The sequence below is a fragment of the Adiantum capillus-veneris genome, chromosome 6 (assembly GCF_014529385.1).
Source record: "Adiantum capillus-veneris isolate H3 chromosome 6, ASM1452938v2, whole genome shotgun sequence".
NCBI classification, from domain to species: domain Eukaryota; kingdom Viridiplantae; phylum Streptophyta; class Polypodiopsida; order Polypodiales; family Pteridaceae; genus Adiantum; species Adiantum capillus-veneris.
In genome coordinates, this window is record NC_140936.1 from 78,886,293 (window position 1) to 78,903,285 (window position 16,993).

A 16,993-nucleotide genomic window follows, 5' to 3' on the forward strand; every position below is an offset into this window, starting at 1 on the left:
CCCATAAATCTTTGAACTCCTTTATAGTTAGTAGGTGGTGGCAAATCAGCAATGGCTTTAATCTTACTCTCATATGTGGATATCCCGTTCTTGGACACTATATGCCCTAGAATGACTCCATGCTTAACCCAAAATTGGCATTTGAAAGGGTTCAATGAGATGCGATAAAATCTGCACCTTTCAAATATTTTTCGTATATATAACAAATGCTTCTCCCAAGAAGAATAAACACAAAGGTCGTCTAGGAAAGCTTCACAAAACTCCCTTAGAAATTCTTTAAACGCAGTGTTTATTAATCGTTGGAATGTAGCAAGGGCATTTGCTAAGCCAAAAGCCATAACACGAAATGCAAACACTCCAAACTCTGTGATAAAAGCAGTTTTAGCTTGGTCCTCTAATGCAATTGTGATTTGATTGTAACCAGAGTACCCATCTAAAAATCTATAAGCTTCTTTGCCCGCAACTCTTTCAAGCACATGTTCTGAATATGGCAAGGGATAATGATCTCTCATAGTAGATGCATTAACTTTCTTGAGGTCCACACACACTCTTAGTTTCCCATTCTTTTTTGGCACAATGACTATTGGAGAAACCCATTTTGAGTACTCAATAGGGTATATGAATCCACATTGGATAAGTTTTTCAATCTCCTCTTGTACAATTTTGGCGTACTTAGGATGCATTGGATAGGGTCGTTGCTGGACGGGTTTAGCAATGTTGATCATGGGAATTGTATGTTGCACCACGGAAGGTGGAACGCCCTTCCTGTCATGATATGTCCAAGCAAAGATATCCTTGTATTCCTTGAGGAGCTCCTTAAGTATAGCCTCTTCAGTTTCGGTCAGGTCTTGAGCAATAAAGACTGGTTTAGACTCCTCGCCTGGTTCTGCTAATTCTATCTCTTTAACTACCGCTGGACCATCATAGACTCCACTGCTTCCATTGGTAGGTATTCGTTGGGCTTTGGCATACACAACCTTTCGCTCCCCCGTGGTATAAGATTTAAAATGTTCAAGAGCCGTATGTAAGTCAACAGTCTCTTGTCCTGACGGAGACCTTTCTTTTAGTTCTGCCTCCTTTTGTTGTTGTGCTAACTCTCGATTTTGACGTCTTCTTATAGTTCGACTCAATTTCGGCTCTGTAACCTCCAATTGAGCGAGGTCAATGGGTCGCGGGCTGCACCACATGACACTCTGGAGATGTTCACCCCAATTGTCTACTAGCTTTTGATGAGCATCACATGCCCCTAGATAGCTAAGCCATTCTGCAGTAGATCTTTCCTTGTTTATCCTAGCTCTCACATTTGCTCGATATCGTCATCTCTTATATGACCTTTGTTTCTTGTTAAGGTTTTGATTTTGGTAAATGTTTGAACTCGACTCGCCTGATATGTCTTCGCTTGTATCTTCTTCACTCTCATATAAATTACCATAGATGGTCATACTAGGCCTTGAGTGTTCAGTTTCTATACTTGGTTCACTCGATGTTTCCTCAGGTTCTGAATCCATTTCTCCCTGAGATTCCGTTTCTGATGTGTATTGGCCTGAAGCCTTTGAGGAATCATCGGTTTCACTCTCAGGTAGGTGTGCCTCTTTCTTGTCATCGGATGTTACATGCGCTACACCTAACATGTTTACTGGTGCAATGTGTGGTATCTCTTCCCCATCTGGTGTTACCCAGGTTGTTCCTCTAGCTCCCCATGTATCTATAGTTGCCGCTAGGTGTACCCAATCGACATTGTCTGACTCAGCCATTCCAGGTAGGATATCCATATAAGGAGAGTTCTCCCCAATATCCGTGTCTTCGTTATACGTGTAACAATACTGTAATGGAGCTGAGTGAATTGTTGTGTCTGATCGATTATCAATGATGAATTTATTTCCTAGAGGATGCGTTCGACCACTTAAAAGATCAACTCGAATGACAGAGTCTTGGAACTGTAAGTAGACGTGGTTTTTGGACCATTCATGCACCATTTTTGCTTCCCTCATGAATGAACGCCCTAAGATAATCTCAAATGACATAGGATGCTTAGAAAAATCCATAACAATGAAAGTCTGCCTTACCTTGTGTCCCAAGACCTTGATTCTGAGATCCTTTAGCATTCCAATAGGCGTAACAATAGATCCATTAGCCATTTTTACCACTACGCTTGTGGCTTCAAAGTGAGGTCTCCCCATAGACTCCCAACAACTCTTTGTCACCATGCTGACTCCCGCACCACCGTCAAGGACCCCCTTTACAGTTAATCCTTTAGTAGTGATTGGTAGAGTAGCATTAGATTCATCACCTTCAAAGTATTTCCCCAACTTGTTAACGGGTATTTCAATTACAGATTCATGTCCCGCTAGGTCAGATGGTGGTGCTAAATGTTCCTCATCATTCATTACCGAGTCAGGTTTGTTCATATGTGCAAACTGTGGTAATCCGGCCTGTAATTCTCCATTGAGGAAGGATCGAAGAGCTGAGACTAGCTCGGGGTCTTTATATAGTTTGGACATGATGGTGGTTCTAACTTCTGAAGACATGAAATCCATAAATTTGGCAACATTTAATGGCATCTTGTGGGACGTAGGACCCTGACAAGAGAATGGTGAAGATGGAATCTCCACTTCCTCAAGGGGGTCGGGCATTCCCTCACCAAACATTCTCTCTAGTAGGAAAGGTGTGTGTCCACTTTCAAATGTCCTATCCTCACTCTCTTCCCGAATGATACTGGGTATAGCTAACGGCCTGTAGTTCTTGTGAGGTTGAACTTGTGTGGGAAACACTGTGTCCGACATCTGGATATGTTTGGGTTCAGGTTCTAATGGTCGTTGAGTTTCTTCCACCAAACCCCTCAGTTGTTGGACTCGTTCAATTTCCACTGTTGGGTTTGGATAGGTTCCAATCTTTCTCTTGCAATCCTCATTTTTTGTCTCTCGTGGCTTATCTTGGGGGTTCGCAACTGGGTGGTTTAACTTTGAATACTCTTTTGGTGTTCGTCGTAATTCCCTCTCGTGATCCTCTTCACTGACTTTTTCCTTTGTAGTAACAGTTTTGGTCTCCGTGGTCTCTATCGAATCTGAGTCATCCTCAGGGTCATTCATATACACGGGATCCTCTCCTATCCCTATGTTAGTCTTTGAACTAGGTTTTGAGCTAGAAACATAAAGGGATTTCTTTCTTCGTGTTTTCTTCTTTCTCGCTCGGCCAATGGATGCAGCATCTCTCTCTTCGAAGATGTAATTTTGCTTTTGGAGCATCGACCGTGTGAGTGCATTCACTGGTGCTATGTTTATAGTTGGTGGTGTCCCATCAACAATCTCTATTAAGTTCAATGGTGTGATTTTCGGTGCGTTTGGACTGTTAGGACACTGTGTGATCAAATGATCTATGCCACAACGATTACAAGTGAGTATTGACATTGCCAATGCACTCCCTTGACTTGTTTGCATTAGTGCAACATTCTTTTGCATTCTAATGGGGCACTCAGCTACTCGATGTGGTCCACCACATTTGTAGCACTGAAGAGGTGGTCTCCTGGCAAAACTATTAATGTTTTGGCCTCTTGCTGCTAGCGCAGTAGCTTGATATACCGGTTTGATTTGTCCCCAATGGTCTTCCATATAGTACATGGGACACTCCTCAAGCATGTCGACTCCATAGGTGATACTAGAGTCTATGTCCTCTTCGCAATCTACATAAGTACTAGATGACTCGCAACCTATTTGGTTCATAGGTGTAACTCTTGGATGAGGGGGTTGCGGTCCTAGCACTGGAGGTGGCAACGGTGTGGTTTGGACCACATTTTGGGTTCTAGGGACCATGTGCTGTAATGGAAATTGTTGCTCCATGGGTGGGGTAGGCATCAATGCAGGAACTCGAGGTGAGTGTGCCCAAGCTATAGGCGGTCTATTTTCCATGATGCATTTAAGCATTAGGCAATCCTTCGCTTGATGGCCATACCTACCACACGCGCTACAAGTCCTGTTAAACTTTACCCTGAAAGTAGGGCATTCACTCGTAGTATGTGGGCCCAAGCAAATTGAGCACCATTGTTGCTCCCTTCTTGGATACATATGAGTGTTTTGTGGAGAACGGTTACCCCTAAGGCTTTCTTGGATGGCCTTGGTGAGATCTTCCAAAGTCATCTCAGATATCGTTTGCTCTTTCACGATTGGCTTTATCTTCATTGGCTCATGCCTTGACGCTTGCAAGCTACTAGACTTCGGCTCGGCAGACACTCTTTCTCCTGCAATCATTAAATTATCCTCCAATTGGATTGCATTCATGGTGACCGCTTCCCAAGTAGTGATACCTCTAATGACTAGGCCATTATAGATACTTTCATGTCGTAGTCCCCTAATGAATCTATCGAGCAATTGGTTGTTGTTGAATCGCTCGTTTGGATTGCATCGAGAATTCAAATTCTTTAGGCGACTAATGAAGTCTCTCACGGATTCACCTTCTTCTCGTTGGGCTTTCTGGAGCTGAGAGGCTACACCCCAAAGTACTCCCTCTCAAATGTATTCTTTTAAGAACAGTCTCCTAAGAGTAGAGTAGATCGTTTTCTCTTCTACTCTTAAGGTTCTATACCAATCTCCAGCCTTTTCGCTTAGGGTCAAACTCAAAGCCTTACACTTATGTAGCTCATTGTGCTCTTCCAAGGAATCGCACACATGTTCAAAGACTTCCATATGCTTTCTAGCATCTCCGTCTCCACTGAATTTCTGTGTGAGCTTAGCTACTTGAACTGCCTTGCTCCTAGGCTCTCTATCAGGTGCACTACGCATGTTTTCCGCAATAGAGCGACGGATAGTTTGAGCAAATGCTGCCAAATCTCCTATTTGAGCAGGTATAATGGGTGTATGTGCTCCTAGAACCACATGTGAGATGGGAGTTGGCCTTGGCCTTGGCATACGCGCGGATCTTGGGTCCCATATTTCGTATGGTGGTGTACCAGACGGTGGTCCAAAGTTTACAGGCGTGGCCCTAGGCATAGGGGGTGCCTGATATGGCATGTTATTATTAAATGGCATGGCTCCACTTGTATAAGAGCTTGGATAATCCCATTGTGGATTGTAAGCTCTTGGAATAATCGGAGGTGTAGGAGCTACATGAGGCTGAGGTACGACAGGTGCACATGATTGATACATACATGTAGGTATAGTTGGGGGCACTGTGCTACTAGGCATCGACGTAGTGTTAACAAATGAACTCCATGGTGTACTTCTTGTCATGCTCACCACTGGGATATGCATGGTAGCCGTAGTGTCATTAAGAGAAAGATGAGCTAGATCTGGGAAGGTAAAGCTGCCACTTGTGGGATCAGATTGTACTGAGGCTCCTGGCGAAACAACATATGGAGGATCAATGGGGCTCACTGAGGGAGTCTCCATTTGTGATAGGGTTGGTTGGTTGGCCTTTCCCGTATCCAAGAATCTCATTAGGCCTGTTGAAGGCATGTTGATCCCTGTGTTCTGTCTTTCTAACTCGACAATCCTATGGAGGACATCACAGACTTTCTGTTGTTTCTCATCTATGCTAGTAGCACCCGATGTGGATTGTAGAACATCTAACCAACCCACATGATAGGTGTGTCCTGTGTACCGATCAGTTAAAGCTTCTGCTTGTAGGTCATACTCCCAATTTTTGTTTAGGAATATCCCATCTAGGCCTGGCGTGCTGGAGGTTTCCCTCGAAGTTGAAGCATTATTGCTCCCCATCGCTTGCCCCTTCGTGACTGCTACCTTGGGATCACTCGGTTGCTTGGCTGGCATGATTGTTGTCATAGGAGCCTTTGCTTTCAGGGATCGACTTTGTTCTAGCCTTCGTAGGTTCCCAATTTCCCTCTCCCTTGTTGCTTGCATATAGCGTTCGATCTCTTGTACTTCGGCAAGACTCCTACCATCGGGTAGTAAAACCTCAGAGGGAGATAGTCCTAAAGGATCAGGAGATGTAGTGGATGGAACATTCACATGCACACTCTCAAGAAGCATAGGGTCTATTTTAGGCATGAATGACGAATTTACTTCCCCAGTCCCTTCATTTATTTCATTAACCGCATGCTCGGAGCGAGTAGCTCTACTAAGGGTCTCTTTTAAGCGGCTAAACACGCTGGACCCGGGCCGTGGGCCCATGGCATGCATGTCTTGACTTGAACTATCAGGGTTTGGTGTAGGATACCTCTCCATGACTTCGTAGTCAGAGGAAGAATCACTAGACGCGATATGAGGATCTTGGGTCGCGCTACCTTGAGTCCCGACCGAAGGTCCAGAACCTAGGGTGGAGGAATAATGGGTGCCCGCGTAAATGGAGGCACTACCAATATGCTCGTGCTCTAACACTCGTCTAGAGCGTAGGTTTATATGACTTGGATCCCCTAGAAGTGTCAGTGAGTGCCCGTGAAGGCTGCTCACCTAGTAATTTTGGGTGTTTTGCAACCCAAGTCTTTTCTTATTTATTTATTTTTTGATTTTTTGGTCCTTTTTTTCTGACCCAGCTATAGAATAGAACGTATGATAGCTCAAAACGAGCATCTCGGTTAGAGGGACGTGCCGTGCTTTACAGCCCTCCGTTTGGTCACTTTATGCCCTCGGAATCCCTAAAACCGTCAATTTCTAGTAGGGAACTAAGCCCAAATTAGAAAGTCTAAGGGTGCAAGTGGGAAGAGAAGGGAGGAGAGTGGAGGACTTGCCCCACATGCTCTCATTCCATCTTGAGGGGGTAGGGTATATATATAAGAGTGAGTCTAGTATATATCATAAGACTGTGGATTGAGGCCTGGGCCTGGGCTTGGGCTTGGGCCAATGATCCCGATCCCCATCAAAATTTTAGTGTAGCCCCCCAGTCACTCGCGCTTAAATATTTTTGTTTGTTTTTTTTTTTTAATTTTTTTTTTTAATTTTATTTTTTTTTAAATTTAAATTTTTTTTTTGAGGCGACGACCGCGCGCGGTTTAGGTGACCCTTTTTTGGCCACACACACTGTCAACACTTACCTAACCTCTCTGTCAACAACTCACAGACAGCTCACTACCTTATCTACTTACTAACAGTGCTGCTAACCACTAACTAATCTACTAACTAATCTGTTAACCACTCTGCTAACTGCTTACTGACAGTGGGCTAACTGTCCACCTCCTTCCTCTCTCACTACCTTACTGTGCAAAGACTGTGTGCAGGCAAACCTTGACAGAAAACTGTGTACAGACTGTGTGCAAACAGAAATTGCTAACTGTCTACCTACTTATTCATTCACTGCGAACAAGCTAACGACTACTAATTGTGCAAAGACTGTGTGCAAACAGAAAACACAACATTATGCAGAAATCACAGAACTTGCAGACAATACAGAAATTAACAACTTGCAAAAAAATAACTCATTCCTCTTCCTCTTCCTCTTCTTTCCTACTACAAACAACTCATAGGAGAAGCACAAAGTGCCTCTTGGGCTTAGTGCAGGGCGATTCCCCGACAGCGGCGCCAAAATGTGCGCTCCTTGCCGCACTGTCGAAGCAAGGGACATGCCTAACACTGTGTACGAGCCACAGACGGCTCCAAGCACACAACTAGCTTAACTAGTAAGCTCAAAAGAGGGAAATGGTGTGTCACTCACCGCTCTATGCTCTTGTCGTGGAGGATTCCTCGCCGCGAAGAAGAAGGAGACGCCGCTACGTCGCGCTCAACTGCTTCACCGCCGTCGTGCCGTCGCAATGCTCGATCGCACTCTCTCTCTCTCTCTCTCTCTCACATACACACACACACACACAAGGAGGTGAAGAAGAAGAAGACGGAGATGGAGATGGAGCAAGAGCACTCTTCTATTGCACAAATGAGAGAATGAGTGAATTTTAGGTTTAGTTGGCTTTTATATGAGCTCACCCCATTCACACTTGGGCGCCCATGCTTAGCCAACTAATCCCTTGAATGTCCCAGTTAGAGTGCGCCTCTCATCGTCGATCACTCTTACCCTTTTCCTATTGGACCGACAAGCGCGGTACCTGACTCTACCAAATAAATAATACAATGTCCACCGTAGGTTACAACGTCCATCTCGTAGGTGATAGGGTGTCCGTGAGCCGTGAGGGTTAACAACGGCTTGGGCTCATTTGTCATACGAAATGCAAAATCTATGTTGTCTGGTGTGACAGACACCTTCTTTCCATATACCATAGCATTGCCATCTTCAGCATTGAAAGAGTCTAGAACGTTCCTGATGATGGCTGTGTCAAAGTCAATTCTTGTGGCTTGCAGAACCACACGTAAATCCCACAGTTGCAGCAGAGCCATAGCTTGGTCAGTGAACACATAACACTAAATCTTGCTGTAAGGGATGAGGGGAAGGCTTGCCTTTGCAGCATTGACAAGAGCTTGGGTTTCATTGAGAGAGTCTCGCATCTTTTTTGAGCGTCTCCTCCTACCCATACACTGTGAAGATGATGAAACAGGTGAGGAAGAGGAAGACTTACTTGATTCTCCAAAGCCGTACCCAGGTATTGCTGGCAAAGCTAGACGACAGTCCACTATCTTGTCAAAAGACGAAGTCTGCGGCTGTAGTGACGATACCTCAGAGCTTGGTGATGGCGAATGGACAATAGGAGGGAATCATCACGCAGGAGATTTGTGAGGAAAAATTCCGACTCTCCTTACTGTTATACGCGTTTGCGCCATAAAAGCTCCACCACTTACCGTTCCTAGACTTGTGTGCATCGCAACTGTCGTGGCAGACATGCATTGGACAAGATTTCTACCCATCCTTGAAATGATTACTACTAAAGTGCCATCTGATCGTTGGGTGCCTAAAAATTGATAACTGCTTTCACACTGTTTTGGTCCTAGTACCAGTCTGTCTTGGTCGTACTGGTACTAGTCTGAGACTGGGTCTGGAACTGGGTGCACAAAAAATAACCCCAAGATATTTGATTCTTGTATTTCTTGGTCTTCAGTTCCCAGATCCTTAATATTCTGGTTTCTATCTTCGGAATAGTAGAGCTTGATCTTCGCTCCATTATACACCCTGGCAGCAATAATCCAAATAAGTCTTTCAATCTTACCGTGCCATTGGAGAAAACCCAATCTACTTCAAATGGTCCTGCCCAGGCAATCTTTAGATTCGGCTTCTTAGAACCCAATCTGGAATGATATAGGAGCACCAGATCCCCTTTTTGAAACTTTTGGACCTTAATTCTGCGATCATGCCAGTGCTTCCTTCGTTGCTGAACAATCTCTTGTTCCAGCATAGCCCGTTGCCTAAGTTCGTCTAACTGGGGAAGCTCCTCCAGGAATTTTTTTAGATTGTGGTTGAAGTCTAACCCATATTTCATAGCCATTCTAAGATTTGGGATAACAAAATCCATAGGAACAACAGCTTCAATGCCATACACCATTCTGAATGGTGTAAATCCTGTAGTGACCTTGTAAGCTGTCCTATACGCCCATAAAGCAGTCTGGAGCTTCAAATCCCATTGGTCTGGTTTCTTCTGCACAACCTTAGTGAGAATAGTCTTAATTGTCTTGTTACTACTTTCAGCCTGTGCATTGCATCTGGGATAATAAGGGGTAGATTTCCGATGCTCGACTGAAAGCATATCCAGTAGGATCTCCATGGTGTCATTGATAAAATGTGTCCCTTGGTCCGACACAATCTCCACAGGACATCCATAACGACAGACAATATTCTCAAATAGAAATCTTGCAGTAGACGTGGCTATGTTGTCAGGAAGAGCCTTAGCTTCTACCTACCTAGTGACATAGCAAGTAGCCATCACTATATACTTATTCTTCGTGGGGTAACCTTCTTAAAAGGTCCCATAAAATCCAAGCCCCATTTCATAAAAACACCCAGTGGTTGTACTGGCGTTTGTTAAGTATGGAGCCTGATTTACCCTTGTAATTTTCTGTGGTAAAAGCGCACATTTGTAGGGCCCCCATTATGAGGAGAAGCCATCGTGCGTGAAGGAAAATCACTCACCGAAAACCAAAATTTTCACAGACAAGAATCAGGGGCAGCTTTAGGGGCCTCGGGGACGGAGGCCCCCGAGACTTTTTTTTCCCTTGCTGAAATATTCCTTATCGCCGGAATATTATGGCCGGACGGCGGCCGGAAAGTGGTCGGAAAACAACCGGTCGGTTGGCCGGTGGCCGGTAGTAAATGGCCGGTGGCCGGTGGCCGAATTCAAAAGCGGACTTGTCTTCTCAAGGGCGGCCACACATGGGTGGATTGGAGGGTCCGATTTGGACTTATTCGCACAAGGGCGGCTACACATGGCTGTCTCTCATAAGATAAGGCAGCCCTTTTGGCCTATAAAAGGAGGCCATTTCTACACACATTTCATAGTGTGAAGTTGATGCAACAAGGTGAGTGTGAGGTGGTGAGAGTGAAGCAAGGCGGGAGCTCTATTAAGGGTTTAATCCCTTTGTAAACTACTTCTTCTTTTGAAGTGCTAAAGCCATTGAGTGGCTGCTTTCCCGTGGACGTAGCCCACATTGGGTGAACCACGTATATCGTGTGTACTCTCTCTCTCTCTCTACTCTATAATCTCTTGTGTGTGAAATCTATCTCTCTCCATTAAGTAATCTACTCAAATATCTATTTAGCTACGTCTTATTTCTTAACAACGTTAAAGGAGTCATGTCTGCAGCTGTAGGTCTACCCATTCTTTGGCATATGTCACAAGTTTTGCAAAAACTTCTAACATCAGCTATCAATGTTTGCCACCATAAACCAGCCTACAGAATCTTCTTGTAGGTAACCTCATTGGAAAAATGTCCACCAGATTTGCCATTATGTGCCTCTGAGATGACTTGCATTCTCCCTTCCATAGGCACACAATGCTGAAGAATACCATCAACACCTAATCGATAGAGTGAACCCCTGATGATGGTAAACTTCAAGCTCTTGATGACCAAAGCCTTCTTCTGGTTCTGCTTCCAGTCATCTGAGAAAGCACCATGACAAAGAAACTAATAAACGTCATACCATTTAGGGTCAACTGATTCTCCTGCTTCCGCCTGAAATAATTCAGCATCCATTGGTTCGTCTCTCAAAGATGCTTCTGAATAACCCTCTGTACTCCTAGATAGAAAATCAGCGCCACCATGATTCTTGCCAGGCTTATGAAAAATCCAAAATTCAAACTCCATGAGGAACATCATCCACCGTATTAGCCTACCTTGAATAATGACTTTATTAATCAAGAACAAAAGAGCTTGATGATCCACATAGAAATATAACAGTTTTCCTAACAGGAAATGCCTGAACTTTGTAGCACTGAAAACCATTCTAGAGCTTCTTGTTCAGTGGTCGTATAACCTTGTTCAGCCTGACTGAATCTGCAACTCGCAAAATAAACAGGATAATCAGTCCTTCCATCTGGCTAAGCCAATATCGCCCCCATTGTCAGTCCTGAAGCGTCCACATGTACATGGAAGATAACATCCCAGTTTGGTTGCCTGAGGACTGGTTTACTGATAATGGCTTTTTTAAAGTTCTGAAAACTTTCCTCGCACTCAGCAGTCCAATTGAACTTACTGGTCTTTGTGAGCTCATACAATGGTACAGCTTGGGAGGCAAATTTATGCACAAACCCTCTGTAAAAGTTAATATAACCCAAGAAAGAGCTTAACTCAGATGCATTTCTGGGCGCTTTGGCTTGCTGAACACACCGAATTTTGTCGTTGGCCATTTCTATTCCATTGCAGGATACTACATGTCCTAGTAGCTGTCCCTTCCAAACTAGGAGAACGGATTTAAATGGATTCAGACAAATCTGCTTCTTCTGACAACGTTTGAAAACCATTTCCAGGAATAGTAAGTGTTGTTCCTCATCAGAATATATGGTGAAATCATCCATGAATATGGCGAGGAACCCATGAAGAAACTCATTGAACATTTCCATCATTCACCACTGAAAAGTGGCTGGTGCATTGCACAGGCCGAAGGGCATCACCAAATACATGAAATCTCCCCACTCTGTGATGAAAGTGGTCTTCTCTCTATCCTCAGGAGCGATCTGTAACTGGTTGTAGCCACTGTAACCGTCCATAAAACTATACATTTCGTATCCTGCAATCTCATCAAGCAACATGTCAGTAAAAGGCACTGGGAATGAATCTTTGATAGTTTGGGTGTTGAGTTTCCTATAGTCAACACAGAATCTCAATTTCCCATTCTTTTTGGGAACTACTACTATAGGAAACAACCAATCGCTACTGACCACTTCTGTGATGAACCGAGCCTTGAGAAGATTGTTAATCTCCTCCTTGACCTTCTTAGCATAGTTGGCGTTCATTCGGTATCTTTGCAGTCTTACTGGCCGAGGATCTGGCTTCAACGGTATTCTGTGCTGGCATACTTCAGGATCCACCCCTTTCAGGTCTATGTGTTTCCAGGCAAATACGTCTTTGTAGTTCTGGAACATCCTGCGTGCCTTTTCCTTCATTGTAGGATTGAGATGCTTATTAACCTTGATCATCCTAGGACTATCCTCAGAGCCGAGGTTCCATTCTTCAACTTCTTGGTCGTCTAGAAGCAACCAATTAGGCCCACCGCCTTTTCTCTTGGTCGATTCCTCAACATAATCCCAAGATGGCCCGTTAAGTTCTGGATTAGCATTCTGATTCACTGTGTGCTCTCCAGAATACACTAGCTCATCTGCCATGCCAGTTTCAGCTGATTCTTCTAGCCTCCCAGTTAACTGAACTAATCTTTCTTCTGTATTGATTTCAGTAAACTGGTCTGGGAATTTCTTTTTCTGCTTGTCGACCTGCTCTTTGTTAAGTAAAACCGCATTCAGGTCAATTTCTGCTAGAGGAAATATGTTTAGAGCTGCTAACATTCGTCCAATCTTCTTTGCCTTGTACTTCTGGCATAATTCCTTAGGCCTCAGCTCTTTTCTCCAGCTCCTAGTATTGTTCGTCTGGATCTGAATTCTGCCACTAGCCCTTTGTACAGTCAGAGTTTGATTAGTATAGTCTTGAACAGCTTGTGCCATTCGCAACCATGGGCGCCCTAGTAGCATCCCATATGCCTCTTGCACATCAAGAACTAGGAAGCTGGTTTTGAACTTCTCCTTGCCTACTCGTATCGTCATATTTTCGATCATACCAGTAGCTTGCACTACTCGATGATCTGCCATCCGCACTTTGGAAGGTGCTGGCTTCAAATTTGTAATGCCCATCCTCTGCTGACGATGTACTCCCATTATATTGACTCCTGCTCCTCCATCCAAGATGACACTTGATAGTGGATCCCATTATTTCCAAACTTTGTAATCGACCTGAATGAGCGGTACTTCATCATCTTGGACAGCAATCAAATCAACTGTTTTGGCCTCCGCTTCAGCTTTCCTTCACTGTCTGATGAATTCCGCCACTTTAGGCAAAGTTCTTCTGATATCTTCCAACTCCACAGTGAGTTTTTGGATTCTATCACAGATCTTAACATGGATTTCTTCTTTCTCCTTATCAGACTGGTTGTCGGAGCTCGAAGAGTTGGTCGTATCTTCACAATGCCATTCCTCCCTTGTAGTGCTTCTAGTTCTTCTATCAACTCCCAATTCTCCAATCATCCCTTGATCGCAGCCAGCATGGTCTCAGGTATGCGAGGCTTTGACTGATCTTTCTCAGTAGATTGGGCTGGTATCTTCTGAATGACTCGTGCTTCAGAACTTTCTGGCTGCTCTGGCAGCTTCTTGGCTAAATCCTCCGTGATTTTTGTTGCTAGTTCTCTCTGCTCCTGCCATTCATCAACCACCTTCTCTTTACCCTTGGCCTTCCATACCTCTCTCTGTTGAGCCCATTTGTTGCTTTTAATAGTGACTAGTTTTTCTGGAATCTCTGGAATTTCCTCAATTACTACTCCTTTGCTCCGTGTTACTGCCCGTACTGGAACTGGCTCTGGTGCCTTTGCCTCAGTAGCCGCAGTTGCAGGTGTGTCTGGACATTGAGCCGCAAAATGCCCATACTTTCCAAAGTATAGCAATTCAAACTCCGGCTTTGGAAGTTACCACGCCCCCGGCCTCGATCAGTACCCGCTTGGTATCTGTCGCACCCTGGACCAGTACCATTGGTACCTGGTTTCTCCTCCTGAGAAGCTTTGGCGGTTTCCACTCTTACTGGTTCGGTATATGCTACTATTGAGAAGTCTTTGCCCTTCTTGAAATGATGAATCTTAATACCACAATTATTCCATAAATGACCAAAGGCTTTACAATAAGTACACTGCGGGCACTCGTTAGAAACATGGTCCTTGGATTTGCATTTTGAACACCAAGTCTCCATTTTTCTCACTGGTTGTCTGGTTTGGCTAATCTCGGCAATCTGCCTAGCCATATCTTCAATCTTCTTAGTCCAGGACCCCTTTTTTGACTTATCCTTGGACCTCTCATTGGAGCTACTCTCAGAACTGCTGGAAACTTCACTGGAATCAAAGTTCTCAGTAGAAGAACTATTGCTACTGGATCTTCTCTTCTTATGGCCCTTTTCCTTCTTAGCCTATTGTTCCAACTTCAGTGCTCGCTGTACCAGATCATTGAATTTCTTCATTGGTGCTGGTACCTCCTGCTCTCTAAGCTTCTTGCTACGAAAGCCATTCAAGAACCATGCACGCAGACGCTTTTCTGATGGAGGTTCTTGCAACTGCCTTGTCAACTCCTTGATTTTCTCCACATAGCTTTGGACTGACAAATTCCTTTGCTTGATCTTATCTAGTTCACAAAGAATATCTTCATCACCTCTGTTGTTGGAATACTCCAGTCTAAAGGCTTTAAGTAGTTTATTATAGGATCTAAGCTGACAAGCGGGGTAATGGTAGTACCACTTTCTCGTGCTACCTCCTTCAATGTTTGCGCAAGGTATTCACCCCAGTCATCCTCATCAATATTCTTCAGTTCTGCATACTGCTCAAAAGACTGGATGTGAACATCCACATCATCCTTCTTGCCCCCTTTGAATATTGGAAAAGAGATTTTCAGTGAGGATGTGTAATCATGTCGATTACCGTTGGTCCTGCCGCTTCTCTTCTTAGAGTCTGAACGTTGCTTTGGAGTCGTTTTACAGTTGTCAGTATCTGCATCCCAATTTATATCTATTTCTATCTCTGTGTCAGTGTCCTCTTTGGCCTGTCTACTGGAAGTGTGGCGATTGCTTTTACTACCTTTGGTACCCTCATCCCCCTGCCGGAACCGAGCTTTTGGCCTTGCGTGCTTCCCTTTCTGCCCGTCTGTGTCTAGAGTGATTGGAATGCTGTGAGTCCTACGTCTCATCAGCCTAACTGTGCTCCTCATGGGCCTCAGTGTCAATCACCCTCTCCTGCTTAGGGTCAGAGTCTCTTCCCGACTCCTCAGGAATAGGATCAACACGAATGGTTGGTTTCTGGCCTTGACTGGTTTTGGGTGCCATTGCTGTAGCTGAGAACTTCCAACTAGGAGAAGAGTGTTCCAGTCAATGAGCTTCAGCTCTAGCCATCGTGATCGCCAAAATGGAATTGGAGCTAATCTCTTGAGATAGCTAATTCCAATGTTAAAAGCTTACAGCTACTGGTGATGTATTAATTCAGACAGTAGACTGGACAAAGGAATAGAAACTGAACTGGAATACATCTACTGGAATAAGAATCAGACTAAGTACTAAGAATGATATTCAGATTCAGATTCAGAGTAATTGAGTACAGAGTAGGTATAACTAGAATATACTGCACTATTGCAATTGGAATTACAGATGAAGGATTACAATGAAGACGATGTGGCTTATGGACTAAAAGATGAACATAGTACAACCGACAAATGACTTAATGCATGTCTATAACTTATGACAGTAATTGCCGACAACAACTGCCAACCCGATTACAATGTAATGGGTCCTATTTATATGCCTTGGGTTTACCATGGTAATTACCGTAGTAATTACTGACTGATCCATTACCCATCTCACAGGAGCCGGTTCCCACATAGTGAAACTGTCTCAGCCATCTACAACCTCTTTCTACAAAAGAATACCAGAAAGCACATTTCATCCACACAAACCACTGATCGCGATTGGTAGAGATGATTGATCTAGCATCGATCTTACAAAGAAAATCCTTGAAGAGAAGGAAGAAGAAACTGAGGTAAACAAATCTTGACTGGTAGAATGTCATCTATTATTCCTTACTACAAGTGTTAAAGTCAATTAAAATGTTTTGCATATGGCACACCATGTTGATAGTATTTGCAATGCGTATTGTAGGTTCGTGCAACGTCTCCATGGGTAGGGGTATCTCGCTTTGGCACTGCCTGAGCACCTGGGGCCATCGATTCTTAGAGTTGCTCACACAGAGTTCTCTAGGAATGGTTATGCGGACCTGCTAAAGTGCAAAGCATTAAGTGGCATACTCGCTGAAGATTCTCTCACCCTCAACGCTCACAAATGTATATTGGTGGACCGAGATGCAGCATTCTATGCCTTTACAGGCAAGCACCCAGGCTCGGTCCTCTCCCACTACGCCTTGAGCCTAGGCCAAGGGCTGACAAACACAAAGGATATTATAATATCCCTTGGTGTCAAGTCAACCATTCGCCCCATACCCACAGATGAATTCGTAGAAAGCCTAATCAACTATGATGTAAGATCCAAATCAATAAAGAATAGTCGTGTTTGTCAATGAATTCTTTCACCATTCAGTACTTGTTTTTATTAATTCATAATGTCCAATAAATTTCATTTATGAATCACATGCACACATGGCACACAGGGGCTTTCTTACCCCCGTTTGACCCTGTTGGGTGCCGCCGATGTATTTTATGGTTCGGTTGACCCCGTACGCCCCCCCTCCATTGCCCTGTTTTGCAAAAGAATCATCGAGACGTGTCTCCCCAACCGCCCGGTGGCTGGATGTTTGAGGTTCTGTGCATGTGGACACCATCGGACGAGCCGGCTGCCATGGTGGTTAGCTTAAATTTAACATACCCAAAAATTGCACGGAATGGTAGAAATTTTCCATTTGATATTATAGAAAAAGATTACAAATCTCA